A 16716-nucleotide genomic window follows, 5' to 3' on the forward strand; every position below is an offset into this window, starting at 1 on the left:
TTCTGGGGAATGTTGCTGAACAAAGAGACCTTGGAGTGTGGGTTCATAGTTCTTAGAAAGTAGAAAGGATAGTTGAGAAGGTGTTTGATATGCTAACTTTTATCAGTCAGTGCATTGAGTCTAAGAGTTGGGAGGTCATGTTGTAGGACATTGGTTCAACCACTTTTGGAGTATTGCTAGCAATTCTGACCCCTCCTATATGAAGGAGACTGTGAATCTCGAAAGGGTTCAGAAAAGATTTACGAGGATGTTGCCAGAGTTGGACAGTTTAAGCTACGGGGAGAGGCTGAATAGGCTGAGGTTATTTTTGCTGGAGTATCAAAGGCTGAAGGGTGACCTTAGAGGTTTATAAAATCAGGAGGGGCATGGATAGGTAAATAGGCAAGATTTTTTCCCTGGTGTGGGGGAACCCAAACCTAGAGGGCATAGATTTTAAGTTGAGGGGGAAGATTTAAAAGTGACCCAAGGGGCAACTTTTCCACACAGAGGGTGATGAGTGTATGGAATGAGCTGCCAGAGGAAATGATGGAGGCTGGTACAGTTACAACATTTAAAAGGCATCTGGATGGGTATAAGAATGGAAAGGGTTTAGAAAGGATATGAGCCAAATGTTGGCAAATGGGATATCTGGTCGGTGTGGACGAGTTGGACTAAAGGGCCTGTTTCCATGTTGCATGTCTCTACGACAGAAACATAGAACACACTAGTGAAGTAGTAGGCCTGGTAGCATGAGCTGATGCACACAGACACAAGGAATCAAACAGCTGCCACTGATACAGTGCTGTTCAGTGATCTTCACAATGGGTTTGTCTCAACCAGGGTGAGTGAACATAGAACAATACAGTGCAGAACAGGCCCTTCAGCCCTTGATGTTGCGCCGACCTGTGAACTAATCTAAGCCCCTCCCCCTACACTATTCCATCATTATCCATATGCTTATCCAAGGACTGTTTAAATGCCCCTAATTTGGCTGAGTTAACTACATTGGCAGGCAGGGCGTTCCATGCCCTTACCACTGAGTAAAGAACCTGCCTCTGACATCTGTCTTAAATCTGTCACCATTCAATTTGTAGCTATGTCCCCTTGTATGAGCTGAAGTCATCATCTTTGGTAAAAGACTCTCACTGTCCACCCTATGTAATCCTCTGAACATCTTGTATGTCTATTAAACCCTCTCTTAGCCGCGTCCTCTCCAATGAGAGCAGACCCAAGTCCCTCAGCCTTTCTTCATAAGGCCTTCACTCCAGACCAGGCAACATCCTGGTAAATCTCCTCTGCACCTTTTCCAATGCTTCCACATCCTGTAATGGTGCGACCAGAACTGCACACAATATTTCAAATGAGGCCACACTAGCGTTTTGTGCAGTTGCAGCTTGACATCACGACTCTGGAACTCAATCCCTCCACCAATGAAACCTAAAACACAGTAAGCCGCCTTAACAGCACTATCAACCTGGGTGGCAACTTTCCGGGATCTATGTACGTGGACACCAATTTCCCTCTGCACATCCACACTACCAAGAATTTTTCCATTGACCCAGTAATCTGCCTTCCTATTATTCCTCCCAAAGTGAATCACCTCACATTTATCCATATTAAACTCCATTTGCCACCTTTCGGCCCAATTCTGCAGTTTATCCAAGTCTCCCTGCAACCTGCAACATTCTTCCACACTGTCCACCACTCCACTGACTTTAGTGTCATCTGCAAACTTACTAACCCATCCACCATTGCCTGCATCGATGTCATTTATAAAAATGACAAACAGCAGTGGTCCCAAAATAGATCCTTGAGGCACACCACTAGTAACCAACTCCAGGCTGAATATTTTCCGTCAACCACCACTCATTGCCGCCTTACAGAAAGCCAGTTTCTAATCCAAACTGCTAAATCTCCCTCAACCCCGTGCCTCTGTATTTTCTCCAATAGCCTACCATGTGGAACCTTATCAAAGGCTTTACTGAAGTCCTTGAGTGGTTGACACTCAGCAAGTGGGTATGATAAGTGTAAAATGTTTTGATTTTTTTGGCTAAAATCAGGTCCATTTTTTCCACAAGATAATGAAAAAAAATCCATTTTTTGGCCAAATATTGGGGTTGACTTTTACGTGAGGTTGACCATTACTGACTATACATTGCTTTCAAGATGCAATCAGTTTGATGGCAGGATATTTGCTCAGGTTCTGAACCATTGGTCGTATCTGGTGCTACTTTGCTGGTGTCAACCTGGATCTAAGCCTATTTGTTAAATACATTTTTTTTGCATCGTGGGTAGTTCAGTCACTATTCAGTTCCCTAACTCTCTTACTATACCAAGTACCATCTACTCCTTTACAAAACAGGAGTCATATTCGGCCAGTTTAGTATTCATCACTGGGATAGATGGAGCTGAAACCAGAGCTTCTGGTCCAGGGATGAACAGGCAACCACCATTTATGCCAGATGACCCTCCTCTTCCTGCCGTTACTTAGTCGTAAATTGATCAGTTAGCCCCAGGTGGTATTATTTAATGCTTGCTCTGCCAACAAATTAATCTCTTCTTGCTAAATAAAACTAGAGAGATTCAAACAATCCTTGAACAGAAATCAGTGAAAAGGAAACATTTTTTTTTAAAAAAAGTTTTGCACCCTAGAAACAAAATAACTTTTCATATTGCACACCTTCTAAAGCAACCTTTTTTAATAAAATCTTTGTAACATTCATTTTTTAAAATTACAAATGAATTTTCCTACATTTTTGTTCAAGGTATTACACGCTTCCTTAATCTTGGTTTATGTGTGACCTGATCCCTGTTGTTTTTTCAAGCAACCAAAAAAAAAATTAAATGTCACTTGTAACAAAATGACCGAAAGACATTTGTCTTGATTCCTATAACTCCTCTAGTCACCAGTCGCCCATTTTCAAGAATCACCAATAATTCTTTGAACAGGTGCCTTTTCTTTTGTTCTAAACAGCCTGACAACCAGTGATGTGCTTCAACATACTTCATTTTCGAAAGCTCTTCCCTTTCTAGTGTTTCCTTTCAAAATCGATGCTCTTCGTTGAATGTGCATTCTCCCAAAGCAAACAAGTGTCCACATAACACACATGGGCAATCTTTTCTTAGGATGCCCTCGTATTGAATTTCCTTTAGAATACTGGAAAGATACACCATTGTATTTATAGCTTGACTAGTGGCAAACTTTCAGCAGTTACGATAGTTTGAGCTGCCCTTTTCATTTTCTTGGCTTCCCAGATAAACAGACTATATTTACTCTTTCCCACTAAGGCTATGATAAAACCTGTTGTGATTGAATCTTGGCATGTGATGTCTCGCTAAAGAGGACTAGTTGCATATTTTCTGAGTTAACCAAGACTTGAAATTTAAATGCACATTTTTCTGAGCTTTTTTCCTTTTAATGTTTTATTCATTCTCAACGGTAGCATTCTCACATTAGTATTTCAAAGTGTCATAACTTGGATCTGATCTAGTCTAGTCAGTGTGTATGCCCAGTTTAACAATCCAACCAAACTTCTTCCCTGGGGCATCTTTCTGTGAGCATATTTTCCAAGATTGTTAGGCCAAAACCATTCATTATTTATTCTACTTTAATGTTTGAGCCAACATATTTAAAGGCTTCTGAAACTTGACATGTTAATTACCCTTCAGAGATAATGGGAACTGCAGATGCTGGAGAATTCCAAGATAATAAAATGTGAGGCTGGATGAACACAGCAGGCCAAGCAGCATCTCAGGAGCTCCTGTGCTCCTGAGATGCTGCTTGGCCTGCTGTGTTCATCCAGCCTCACATTTTATTATGTTAATTACCCTTACTTATTTTGTCAATCACGCATTCCTCAAAACTCCTATAAAGATCATCAACGTATAGCATAAAAATGCCTGTTGGATTCTGTTTGTGATACCAAGAGAATACTGCTAGATCTGCTTTGAGCTGACTGCAATCGCCTTTGAACGTGACTATGCCAACAGAAAGACTAACCCTCACTGCCTCATTCAACCTATAAACACAGTCCAACTTCTTCGATGTATCTTCTATATTCCCTTCAGATGGTTTCAGAATGACTTCCTTTCACCCTAAAATGCAGCTTTCCTCATTCCTCACTGCAAGTCTTCTTTCACAAGCTCCATTATTAAAGGAACTTTCCACTTTAATTTCTTAGGACATGCTCTGAGCGATCTCTGTGGAACTTGAACCAATCCCCTCTGGCTGAGACACAGTGTCACTATAACTGTGGCACAGGACCCTAAAGTGATGCTTGCTGGAAAGGACAGGATGCTAAATAAGTTCATGCCTGGGTGAGCCTCAGAAGGCCCAAGTTCAAGACTGGAGGTGCATAGTTCCTTGAAAATAGTCGCATGTAACCAGGGTACTGAAGAAGCATTTGGCATGCTTGCCTTCATTGGACAGTGCAGAAGTTGCTGGAAAAGCGCAGCTGGTCTGGCAGCATTTGTTGAAGAAAAAAAATTAGTGTTACAGTATCAGCTCTAAGTAAGGGTCATCGGACATGAAACATTAACTCTGACTTTTTTGTTTCTTCACAGATGCTGCCAGATCTGCTGAGCTTTTTCAGCAACTTCTGTTTATGTTCCTGATTTATGGCATCTGCAGTTCTTTCGGTTTTCGTTTAAGTACAGGAGTTAGAGGTCGTGTTGTGGCTGTACAGGACATTGGTGAAAAGGCTTCTGGCTGGGTACATGAATAGGGAGGGTTTAGAGGGATATGGGCCAAATGCTGGCAAATAGGACTAGATCAGTTTAGGATATATGGTTTGTGCAGAGGAGTTGGACCAAAGGGTCTGTTTCCATGCTGTACAACTCTGACTATGTAAGTCCCACTAATTTACAGAGGTGTATCATAACATGACTGAACAGGTTGACTAGAATGATATGCGCTGACAACTGGCTCTTTGTTCAATGTATTTGAATACAGTTGCTGGAAAAAGATTGACCTGCTGAGAATTTCAAGGGTACTACCTGACTTATATTCCACTGAGGGTAAGTAATTATCTATCAGCAGCAGAATGCTGATGAATGGGAACTAAACCACATCTAGTCTTGCTGTCTTTTTTTTGTGTAAACGTTCTGAAAAGTTCAATTGAATTGTACCCCTCAATGTACATTCTACATGTAAATTGTTTGAATGTCTCCATTAGATTTCAACTGGCTTTTTCAACTCACACTTGAGGTTTCCAATGTTCAGCATCTTTTAAAAAGAGACTTTGATTTGCCTTGAGAGATAATAGGAACTGCCGATGTTTCAGTCTGAGAAAACAAGGTAACGATGAGATAACAATGGGCCATTTCTGAAGAAGGGTCCAGACCCAAAACATCAGCTTTCCTGCTCCTCTGATGCTGCCCAGCCGGCTGTATTTATCCAGCTCTACACTTTGATTTGCCTTAAGTTGTGATTTGTCACATGACTGTACTGACCTGGTAGCTTTCCATTTCTGACCATTTGGGGACTCTGAGCTGGAAATGATGGAGCGCAGCAGTTTGATCACAGCAATTGGTTGTCTTGTAGGGTGGTTTCACATTTAATTGCCCCAAGTGTGCACAGGAGTGGCCCTGGCAGGAAGTGCGGAAAATTGCACAGTTGACGCAGGAGGAATGCAGGTCGTATGAGATGCGGCCCACAGGATAATGAAACCCAAAGCAAAGACGTACAAAAAGGTAACCTGAGTGTTTTGCGATTTTGATTTGTGCTCGTTCTCAAATGATTTAGAATTAAGTGATATTTGTCTTCAAATCCAATGCAATAACAAATGTTTAATAAAACCAAACTAGTTCTTTTGTTGAGCAGAAAATTCGACATTTTGGGTCAGTACCCTTCATCAGGACTTCACCAGCCAGTCTGATGAAGGGTCCTGACTCGAAATTTCGATTTCCTTCCTCTCCTGCTTGACCTGCTGTATTTCTCCAGCTCCTCACTGTGTATTGACTCTGACTTGCAGCATCTGTAGTTCTTGCTATCTCCCAGTCATTTTGATGGTTTGTTAAATTGCCTAGATATTGAAATGAGATGGATAGGGTCCATTACTGGTTGATTAACATAAAGCCAGCCGACAGTGGACTCCTTGGTCTCGATGATTAAAATTACAACAGGCCCAGAGGCAAAAGGAAAACCTCTGGTGTCAGATAAGTGATGTTGATGATAAAGGAATAGGGAAAGCATATTTATAAGGTTCTTGAATAGATCTGTAGCTCGGGTTAGGATGCTGTTTGGTTTACTTGCCGAGCTTGTTCAATAGCTCGCAGGCATTTCATTACCCTGTTGGGTAACATCATCAGTGCAGCCTCTGAAGCGCTGTTGTGTTTTCCTGCCTGGTATTTAAACTCTGGGGTCTGTTGGATTTCATTACCTCATTTCTGGTTTTCCTTTGCCGCGGTGTGTGTATATATAGGGCCTGGTTCTACGTGTTTGTTGATGGCCTTCTTGGTGGGGAACCAGGCTGCAAGGAATTCCCATGCTTGTCTCTGTTTTGGCTTGTCCTAGGATCTTGGTGTTGTCCCAATCAAACTGATGGTTCTCCTTCTCTGTGTGAACGTTGGTTGAGTGAATTTTGGTCGTGTCTCTTTGTTGTTAGTGGTGTTCATGTACTCGTGGGGCCAATTTTCTTCCTGTCTGTCCAAAGTAATGACTGTCGCAGTCCTTGCATGGATTTTGTATATTACATTGGTTCTGTCCAAAGTGGGTGAGGGGTTGTTGATTCAAGTTAGCAGCTGGTGTAGGGTTAACATGAGTTTGTATGCTACTCTGCTGCCCAATGGTCATGAGAGTCTTGTGGTCAGTTCAGATATGTTCTTGATGTATGGTAACATGATGAGTGTGTTACAGCATGCAGTATCTACCTGTTGTTCTTCATGTGATAGTCATTGTCAGATCCAGTTGATCGGGTATCCATTGCCTTAAATACTTGGAGGTGTTCTTTCATTTTGGTGTAGTTCCAGCTTGCTACAGCGTGTTGTCGCCTGTTTTAATAGCGTTTTCACACAGCTTCTTTTGTGGGTGTTGGAGTGGTTACTGTTGAAATTCAGTTTCGGCGAGCAAACCAACCACAGCATATTTATAATAGGTTTGATCATGGGATTTGTAAAAGAGAAAGGAAACAGTAACTTGTTGGCGGGGAAAGGTGGTGAGTGGAAAGCATGCTTCATTTCCCCAGTGTAGAGGAGACCACATTGTGAGCGGCGAATGCAGTCGACTAGGTTCTGGGAAGTGCAGGTGAATTGTTGCTGGCATGTTTGGGTCCTTAGATGCTGGGGAGGGAGGAAGTAAATGGGCAGGTGTTGCACCTCAGATAACAAGGTGCAGGGCTGGATGAACACACCGGTTGCAGGGGAAGGTGCTGTTGGCGGGGGAAGGGGGTGGGAGCGGGGTCCTGTGCAAGCTGATCTGGCCGAGGTTTAGCTGTTTAAATGTTTCTATGGCAATGCGCAAGGAGCTTCCCATAATCCATCAGTCGTCATGTTCCATCGCAACCATGCTTTAAGTTTGCCTTGAATCCTTGTTAATAAAGCTGCTTTCTGTGGACAGCTATTGATCTTTTGTAATTACGGACATTGCAATTTTTCAATGTAAACTCCAAAGTAAGAAAATCTGTAAATGAAGACTTCACAGTCAATTTAAACTTGCAACCACTACTTGCTCTCTCTCTGTGTCTGTGTGTTTGTTCGTCCCAGCAAAGGGAAGACCTTATTCAGTTCAAAGTCTGGGCATCCTTCTCAATCAAAGAATTGTTACAGTAAACAAGGAGACCTATTTCCTTAATGTGGGAAATGACCTTTTCATTTTAACCTGCTTTTTTAAAAGACAGAATAATTGGCTTCGTCCTTCACCTCTCTGAACGAAATAGTTACCTACTGATCTATATTCCTTCCCCATGATGTCTAAGGCTCATTATTTACCCACCTAATAATAAACAGAATGAAACACACAGGAGGAAACTCCAGACCCCACTTCAGAGAGGGGCCAATGACCCTAAAGCCAAGAATGTTTCTAATATTTCAAACAGAACCACCAAGAGGGTGTTGACTATAATGGGAATTGGTTTAGTTATGATGCCCTCCTTAGTGGAACAGCAGTTGCCATGCCTCATAAAATTAAAATGACCACTTTGTGAGGAGCCAGAGGATATCGGTTGGAATCGGTTCCCATGGAGAAGTTCATATCTTATAGAAGGCAAATTTCAGAATTTGATGGAGGGGAAAAAAAAGTTTGAAAATGTCAGAGGAACATCTTCAAATTCTTCCTGAGCTGTTCCTTCTTCTGGGGAGGTGTCTGTCACTTCCGGATGTCCAACACAATGTTGGAGTGGGATGGAATCAGGTGATCAGTTTACGGGAGAGTGGGATCTTCACAGATCCCTGACCTCACTGTTTATCACTCCTCGCTGTCTGGAATGGAGTTACTGGTTTTATGATGGTTGACATCACAGAGGTATCACGTGCGAAGTTACAATCATTTACCAGCGGGGGGCAATTCAGATTCATTCATTTCAAACCCAGGCATTGGGCTCGCTCTTGCAAACTCTCACTGAATATCTCAGTCTGAAACCCTGCCCAAGAAACACCGTGGGGCAGATAAATACTTTTGAAGGTGTGAGTGGTATTGTGGCCAGAGATGATTCTAACATTTTGGAGTTTTATGTCTGGACCCTGAGGACTCAGGGAATTGTCTGGGATGTTGAGGATTTCAATGAGCGATAAAAACAGAAAAGCTCAGCTGGTCTGTGAAGAAAAGAAATCAGAGTTAACGTTTGGGTTCCGGTGACCCTTCCTCAGAAGCAGTTGTTTTGTCTTCCTGTTTTTTTCCTGATTTGCAGCATGTGCAGTTCTTTTGGTTTTTATTCCAATGAGCAAATCCCCTATGTCCGGAACCCTCTGAAAGTATCCATTTCAGTTCAAGACTTGAGAGGGTTTTGCTGTTGTTTAGTTAATAATTATCCTGGGCAAAATAGAACATTAAGAAAACGAATTTACCTTGTAGCAGACGATAAAACTGAATCCCTTCCCTACAATTGCACACCCCCAGTACCCCTTGTACAAATTAGACTCTAACCTGCTAAAATTGCTCTCCAGCTATGTGACCCAATACTTTCCAAAATCCCCCACACCCATCTCCACCCCTCCCTTCCCCCAACTCATGACCTGGCACACTTCTGTAACCCACCCTCCGCCCCCGACATCCAATACACAATCCTGAGACCCAAACAGTCCCTCTCTCCCTCTGCTGGATGTTGTACCCACCTCTCCCTTAAAGGACCCTGACACCCCCAACATTCCCCCACTGTCAGCTCATACACTCCTTCCCCAATGCACAACTAAATACCATTGTTGTTTTTTTTCCCCATACCTCCCTTCTCAAACCCAGGACACAACAACCACCTTTGCCACCCGGAACAGCACTAACCATGCCATCACTTACCTGAAATTTTACCCACCGATCATCATACTCAGTGTCCCACAAATTATCACAAATGTGTAAATAACTAACCCTGACCACATAGACTTATTCACCAATAATAGAGGCAAAAGATAGATGGGCTGATCCATATTTTGCGTGGAAGACACAGACGTGGAAAATATGCCATAGGAAATGTCTGTGTCCCTCGCGCCACTGTCTGTTCTCCCTCAGGCGGCTGTTTGTTTGGAGTTTGCACATTCTCCCAGTGCCTGTGTGGGTTTCCTCAGGGTGCCTCGGTTTCCTCCCACAGTCCAAAGATGTGCAGACTGGGTGGATTGGCCATGCTAACTTGCCCGTAGTGTTCAGGCATGCGTAGGATAGGTGAGCTGTAGGGGGATGGGTCTGGACAGGATGCTTTGAGGGCCCGTGTGGACTTGTTGGGCCGAAAGGCCTGTTTCCACACTGTAGGGATTCTATGAAAATTCTAAAGATGAGAAGCCCACATCTAAAGGTTGTGCTAAATTGTGTCTCTCTCAGTTCTTTTGATTGCAGCAATAATAACCTGTTGTCTATAAAGCTACTGAAATTCTGCAGTTTGAAAGCTGTTCAGTTGGACCTAGGCCTTGTATTAGAATCCTTTTTTTTTAGGTATCTTTGTTATTTTGTCTTCCTGTTTGCACAGAGAAGTGAGAATGGCATTTTCTGCCTACTAGCTTTGGGTGATTTTGGTTGCACTGCTCCCATTGGCTTGTAACAAACACCAGCTTGCCCCAATCCAAGGGCTGTCATCAGGCAGTTTTTCCTTAATATCACCTTGCTCTGCTCTGATTCAATAATGTAACGGATTTATTGCTCCAAAAACAACATTGTCTAGCACAGTGAAAAATGTGCACCTGATGTTTTCCAAATTGCAACTCACTCCTGGTATTTCAACTATACAGTGATACGTGACTTCCATTCAATTTTGTAGACCAAAAAGGAAAGCAAATGGTCCCTTCTGTCACTGTGCACCCTGACCTGTCACCTACCTTACTACCTAACAGGACCTATCCACATGGCTGTCTGTACTCTAAGCATTTAATTTAAAGTGAATGGCAACTGCTTTTGTGGGGGCACAAGAGTTTATGGTTTGACTCCCCCAGACTATCCTGCATTGCGCGGAACCTATTTGATTTCGGCTACTCTCTGCATTTCAGGCAGAGTGATCCGATCATGGTTCTTCAGAAATGCAGAGAACAGAAAAATAAAAGAGCAGAGTGGCATTTTGATTGTAATTGCCACTCCTTGGAAAATCTGGAACACCATTGCTTAAAATCTCCAAGAATAGGTCTGCACTAGTTTATATTGTTTAAAAAGGCAAGAGTCTGCTAAGAACTGCGCAATGGCTTGATGCGTTTTGAGCAACAAACTAAATTTTATCTTCTGACCACAGACACCAGAATGAATTGGTCTGTTTTGATATCATATCCTTCAAACTACAATCAGACCACACTACCGGCTGCCAGACGCTCTGACATTATCACACTATACCTGCATCGCACTGGAACCAAAGTCATGCGGTGTCACTGCTTCTTTCTCAGCACATTCTTTGCCCCTTGTATCACTTTGTTCATCAGTCCGAGTGGAGCAGACCAGCAAGTCACGTTTTACATTATTGAATTAGACTGCATATTCTTGCTGACTATTTGATGGAGTAACATGGTGTTTGGGGAGCAATTATGTGTTACATAGTAAACCTGTTTTGAAAAAAACGTCAAGATGCCATAGTTTCAGAGAGCTGCTCTCTCATTTCACAGAGATGGCTGGTGGTGAGTTTAACCAGAGGGTCACCATGCCCCAGGCGAGGGGCGAGAACTGGAACTGAATCCATGCTGTTGGCACTACTGTGCATTGCAAACCAGCCAGCCAGCCAGCTAGCTGTCCCCCACTTAAAGGTAGTAATTACAGGAAGTGATCTATAGCTTTTGCAGAGTGGAGAACTTGGTTGGATTGGTTGCCTCAGTATCTTTTGCAATGCACAGTTTCAGGGTGCACAGCCTGGTTAAAGATGTTTTCAAATCAACCTGTTGGGAGATGTTATAACACACCTCTGGAAGAGGTGGGACTTAAACCCGGGTCTCCTGGCTCAGAAGTAGGGACACTAGCACTGCATCACAATGGCCTGACATCCTCACTAAATGCTATCCCTGTGCAATATATATATCATAATCAGACACTTCCAACAGTCAGATCAGGAATATGTTTTATACCAAATGAGTGGCAACGATGCTGCATACATAAAGAAATTGAGTTATTGAGGTGAATAACATAAGCAGCATTTACAGGGATAGCATAGGAAGTGCATGAGAGTCAAAGAAATAGTAAGATCTGCAGATGAGGAGACATGCAGGGGACTAACTGGAGAAAATTCCTAGCACAACTGACCTAAACGTGACCAGGGACAAATAAATGCAAAAGGCTGAGCGAACTCAACAATTTAGGCAGCGATGGTGGTGAGAGGAACAGAGTTAACATTTCGAGTCCAACCTGGCTGTCCTTCAGAACTAAAAAGAGATGGAATATGTGGGTAGTTCTACTGTAATAAAGGGAGGGAGCACAAGGGAGAAACACCTTTGAAAATCTTTGAGGATCATATATTCAAACTGGCCTATTTCTTGGTATCAATTATTTAATTTCTGTGACCTGTAACTTCGAACACAACATTGGCTCACCCTAAACCTGTGTTCCATTGGAATATGTTTGTTTTCATTGTGTTCAAACATTGGAAGCATTTCAGATGATTAAAGATGAATCAATGCGAGGCAGTGACGGTTGAGATTGTGTGAACTTACAGAAGACCAGATGAAAATTCGGTCAGAAGTGGGTGACATCAGGTGCAGGGCTGTGGTTTGAATAAACCCATGCATTTCTTAGATCATTTTAGTAAAGACCCTTCTCATAACGATGTGTACCAGTTGTGGTTTCTAACCCTAAACCGTAAGCCTTAAGTTAACATTAATTGTGTCAGTCCAACCTTTAATCTGTAGCCTATGTTCGATGTTTGTTTTCCTTTAAGCCTAAACCAGTCAGTGCTAATAGCACCAAATAATGACATTGAGTCGTGGCTGAGATCTATCTCATCAGCACAAAGTTGGCCACACCTAGTGATCATCACAGTCACTGGTCTACTCCTTTATCAACGATTACTTCCTGACTGGGGAAAGCTCATGCACCACAGAATTCTAGATCTTGTACATGTCATTTGGCAAGTTTTACAAAAAAAAACGCCATTTTCTTTTTCTCACAGTTTTGGTTAATCATCCGAGGAATGTGTTGATTGAGTTGACATTCTCTCCCATCTTCTGTTTTACCGTGAAGACCTCAATGTAACCTTGTGAAGAAAAGGATAGTGAAATTTGAACCAGGCATTAGTTGTATGTACATTTGAACGTATGAAACATTAGCAGAAGAGGAGGATTCAGTCTGCTCTGCCATTCAACAAGATTTGTGGTTAAGCTGCTTGTCTTTCAATTTCCACAATTCCATCGACCCCCGATGACCTCAATTGCCTGCACCTAACAAAAATCTATCCACCAGCCCTTAAAAAATATTCAGTGATGCTGCCTCCACCAAATTCTGAGGCAGAGAGTTCGCAAGTCGCATCATTCTCTGAAAGAAGAAAAAAATCTCCTCATCTCTCTTTTTTGAAAGGGTTCATTTTAAACAAGCGATTCCCAAAGTTCTGGCCTCACTCTCACGAGGAAATGATGCCGGTTGACAAAGTACAGCGAAGGCTGGCTGAAAGGTTAATGAAGTAGGAGAAAATATACTAGGAGAGAATGAAAAACGTGTTTAAAAACCCACAGATAATAAGAGTTTCTACAGTCTTTTAAAAGCAGCGTAGTGAAAATTCAAGGGCAGCACGTTCCTCTTAGAGTGAAGGGCGAGGGCATCATGGCCAGGGAGCTTGGGATGTCAATCGATGTTGAGAATTTAACAAAGAAAAAGAAGGAACCGTATGTTCTAGTGCATTAAAGACCGGGGAGGCTATTCAAACGTATAGACTGTGTCGGAGGCTACCTCAAAGGAAATTACTTTTTCTGTTTAGTCATGAACAGCATGATGGTGTCACTGACCAGGCAGCATTTATTGCCCATCCCTATTTTCCCAGAGGACAGGTCAAAGTCAATCACATTGCTATGGGTCTGGAGCCACATGTAGGTCAGACAAGGTAAGGGTGGCAGTTTCCTTCCCTAAAGGACATTAGTGAACCGAATGGGTTTTTTCCAGCAATCAATTCATGGTCATCATTAGATTTTTAATTCCACATATTTTACTGAATTCAAATTCCATCATCTGCCATGGCGGGATTCGAAGCTGGGTCCCCAGAATGTTATCCAGGTCTCTGGATTAACAGTGCAGTGATAATACCAGCAATTAACAGTCCAGCAATAGGCCATTGCCTCCCATACACACATACTCTCCTCCAAGCACATTCTCCCTCACAGACACATTCTACCTCTCACCCTCACACTCTGTCTCCTTCACACTCTTTCTCATAGTCACTCGTTGTCTCCCTCACACTCCGTTTTTCTCTCTCCCTCAAGCAGCAAGGAGGGTACAGAGTGATCATGAAATATCTTCAGCAGATGATTACCAGGGTAAAGATGGGACCTGTAAGAAAGCAAAGGGGCAACCTGTGTGTGGAGCCAGTGGATGTCAGTGAGATTTCAAATAAAATTTCTCATCTACATTCACAAAGGGGAAAGATGTTGTAGCTGATGATTTCAAGTTGTGATGGTGAGGTTCTCAAACATCTTAAGATTACCAAGAAGGTGATATGCACCTGTAAGCCTATTAAAAAGTCTAATAAATCACCAGGTCCTGACAAAATGTACCCAGACTGCAGTGGGAGGCAAGGGAAGAGATTGCTGGGGCCCTGAGAGAGAGATTTAATATCTCGCTGGCCATAGGTGAAGTGCCACACAACTTGAGGACAACTAATCTGGTTCATTTGTTCAGGAAGGGCAACAGTAATAGGCCCGGTAATTACTGATCATTTAATCTGACATAACCTGTAGGGAAATTATTGGCAAAACTCGAAAGAATGGGATAAACCAGTACTTGGAATGGCAGGGATTGATCAGGAATAGTCAGAATGGATTTGTTAGAGGAAAATCCTGACTGACTGATTTGAGTTTCTTTTTCATAGGTGGACAAATAAATTGGTGAGGGTTATGAGGTTGATGTGGTTTTCATGTACTTCAATGAGGTATTTGACAAAGTCCCATAAGAATGGTTGGTCCAGATGGTAAGATCCCATGGAATCCAAGGCAAGTTGACAAACTGAGTCCAAAGTTGACTTACAATTAAGTAACAAAGGGTGATGATGGAGGGTTATTTTTGTGATTGGAAGCCTGTGACTAAGCAATGTACCACGGGGATCAGTGCTGGGACTCTTGCTGTTTGTGTGGGAATGAGCGAGAGAGAGAAGGATATTTGGAGTGTGAGGGAGAAAATGAGTGAGTGTGAAGGAGACATGGTGTATGTGAGAGATAGACAGTGAGTGTATGAGAGACAGTGTGTGTGAGGTAGGGTTTGTGTCTGAGGGAGAGGGTGTATTGGTGAGGGACTGAATATTGGTGAATGTGGTGCCAATTAAATGGATTCCTTTTCCCTGGATGGTGTCAAGCTTCTTGAGTAGTGTTGTTGCACCCATCCAGGTAATCGGGGGAGTATTCCATCACACTCCTGATTTGTGCCTTGTAGATGGTGGACTGGCTTTGGAGAGTCAGAAGGTGAGTTACTCACAGCAGGATTCTTAGCCTCTGACCTACTCTTATCGACACTACATCCAGTTTCTGGTCAAGCGTAGCCCCCAGGATGTTTTCCAGTGAGAGATTCAGTGATGGAGATACCACTGTTTACCAAGAGATGGTGGTTACATTTTGTCCTGTTAGAGATATTTATTGCCTGACATTGATGTTGCATGAACATTATTTGCCCCAAGCTTGGAACTTGCCCAAATTTTGCTGCAAATAGACTTGGACTGCTATCAGTGTCTGAGGAGTAAGAAGTGGTGCTGAACATTGTCCAATCTTCAGTGGACATCCCCACTCCTAGAGGGCATTGGTTTAAGGTGAGAGGGGAAAGACTTAGAAAGGACCTGAGGGGCCACTTTTTCACATACAGCATGGGGCATGTATGAAATGAGCTACCAGAGGAGGTGGTGGAGGCTGGTACAATTGTAACATTTAAATGGGAGCTAGATCCATTTAAGATGCCTGGTCAGCATGGACATGTTGTTCTATACTGTACATCTCCATGACTCTCTGACAAAGGTTAAATTTTAAAGATACGATGCAAAACAAGAGCTCATTGTGTAGGAGTTAATATAATTGTTTGGAGAGGAAATAGAAAAATAGATGAGAGGAAGAGATAGATGAAACAGAGGGTAGGTACAAACAGGGGTTGTTTCAGGTTGGTGTAGTGTGACAAATGGAGTGCCCCAGGTATCGGTGCTGAAGTTTCAACTATTTACAATCTGTATCAATGATATGGATAAAAGGAATGAGTTTCTGTAGAAAGCCTCATTTATGATGGGGGTAGATTTTGACGTGGTGAGACAGTACCCAATGGATGATGGTGAGTTAGCAACACATTTTACATCTTTCCTGAGTTTTATTTCAATGGGAATGGGAAGAACATCTTTGGGACTAATGTGTGGAGGAGGGATGTGGAACAGGCTGTGAACTTACTGCCATCCACCCTACATTGTCAAAGGGAGGAGTTAACCCCATATTTTCTGTAGAGTCAGGTAGTCGGATACAATAATGATCCTGTCAGCCTCCGTGGTTTGGCCACGACTATTGCAACATCGGTTTTATTGAGACATGATCAGTTTATTTAAAAAGACGAACCTCTGATTAAAATCATGGAAACAAATGTTTTGCAATAATGGCATTCCACCAGGATATCATTATCATTGACATTGATAAAATTAAAACTCAGTGAGGTCGATCTTGTAAATTGGTGGTAGTGAGTTGCCATTCTGATCTGTATATCTGAAGTCAATGGTAAAGAATGTCTGATGAGCAGCCACTTTATCATTAGCTGTTTTGCTGTATAACACAACACAAGGTCTCTTTTTTTTCTCCTTACAGGATTAAGTTCCAATGTGTTTACTTGTGGGTGAGTAAACACCTGCTGAAATTGCTCCCATTGGTAATATGAGGCCAATTCAATTTCATCCATTTCACACTCTTGTCCAAAATTGAACTTTTCCCCTTCTCCTTTGCTTTAACATTTTGGTTAATATTTCATTAGTCACCAGT

This window comes from Stegostoma tigrinum, chromosome 16 (genome assembly GCF_030684315.1).
Source record: "Stegostoma tigrinum isolate sSteTig4 chromosome 16, sSteTig4.hap1, whole genome shotgun sequence".
Lineage (NCBI taxonomy): Eukaryota > Metazoa > Chordata > Chondrichthyes > Orectolobiformes > Stegostomatidae > Stegostoma > Stegostoma tigrinum.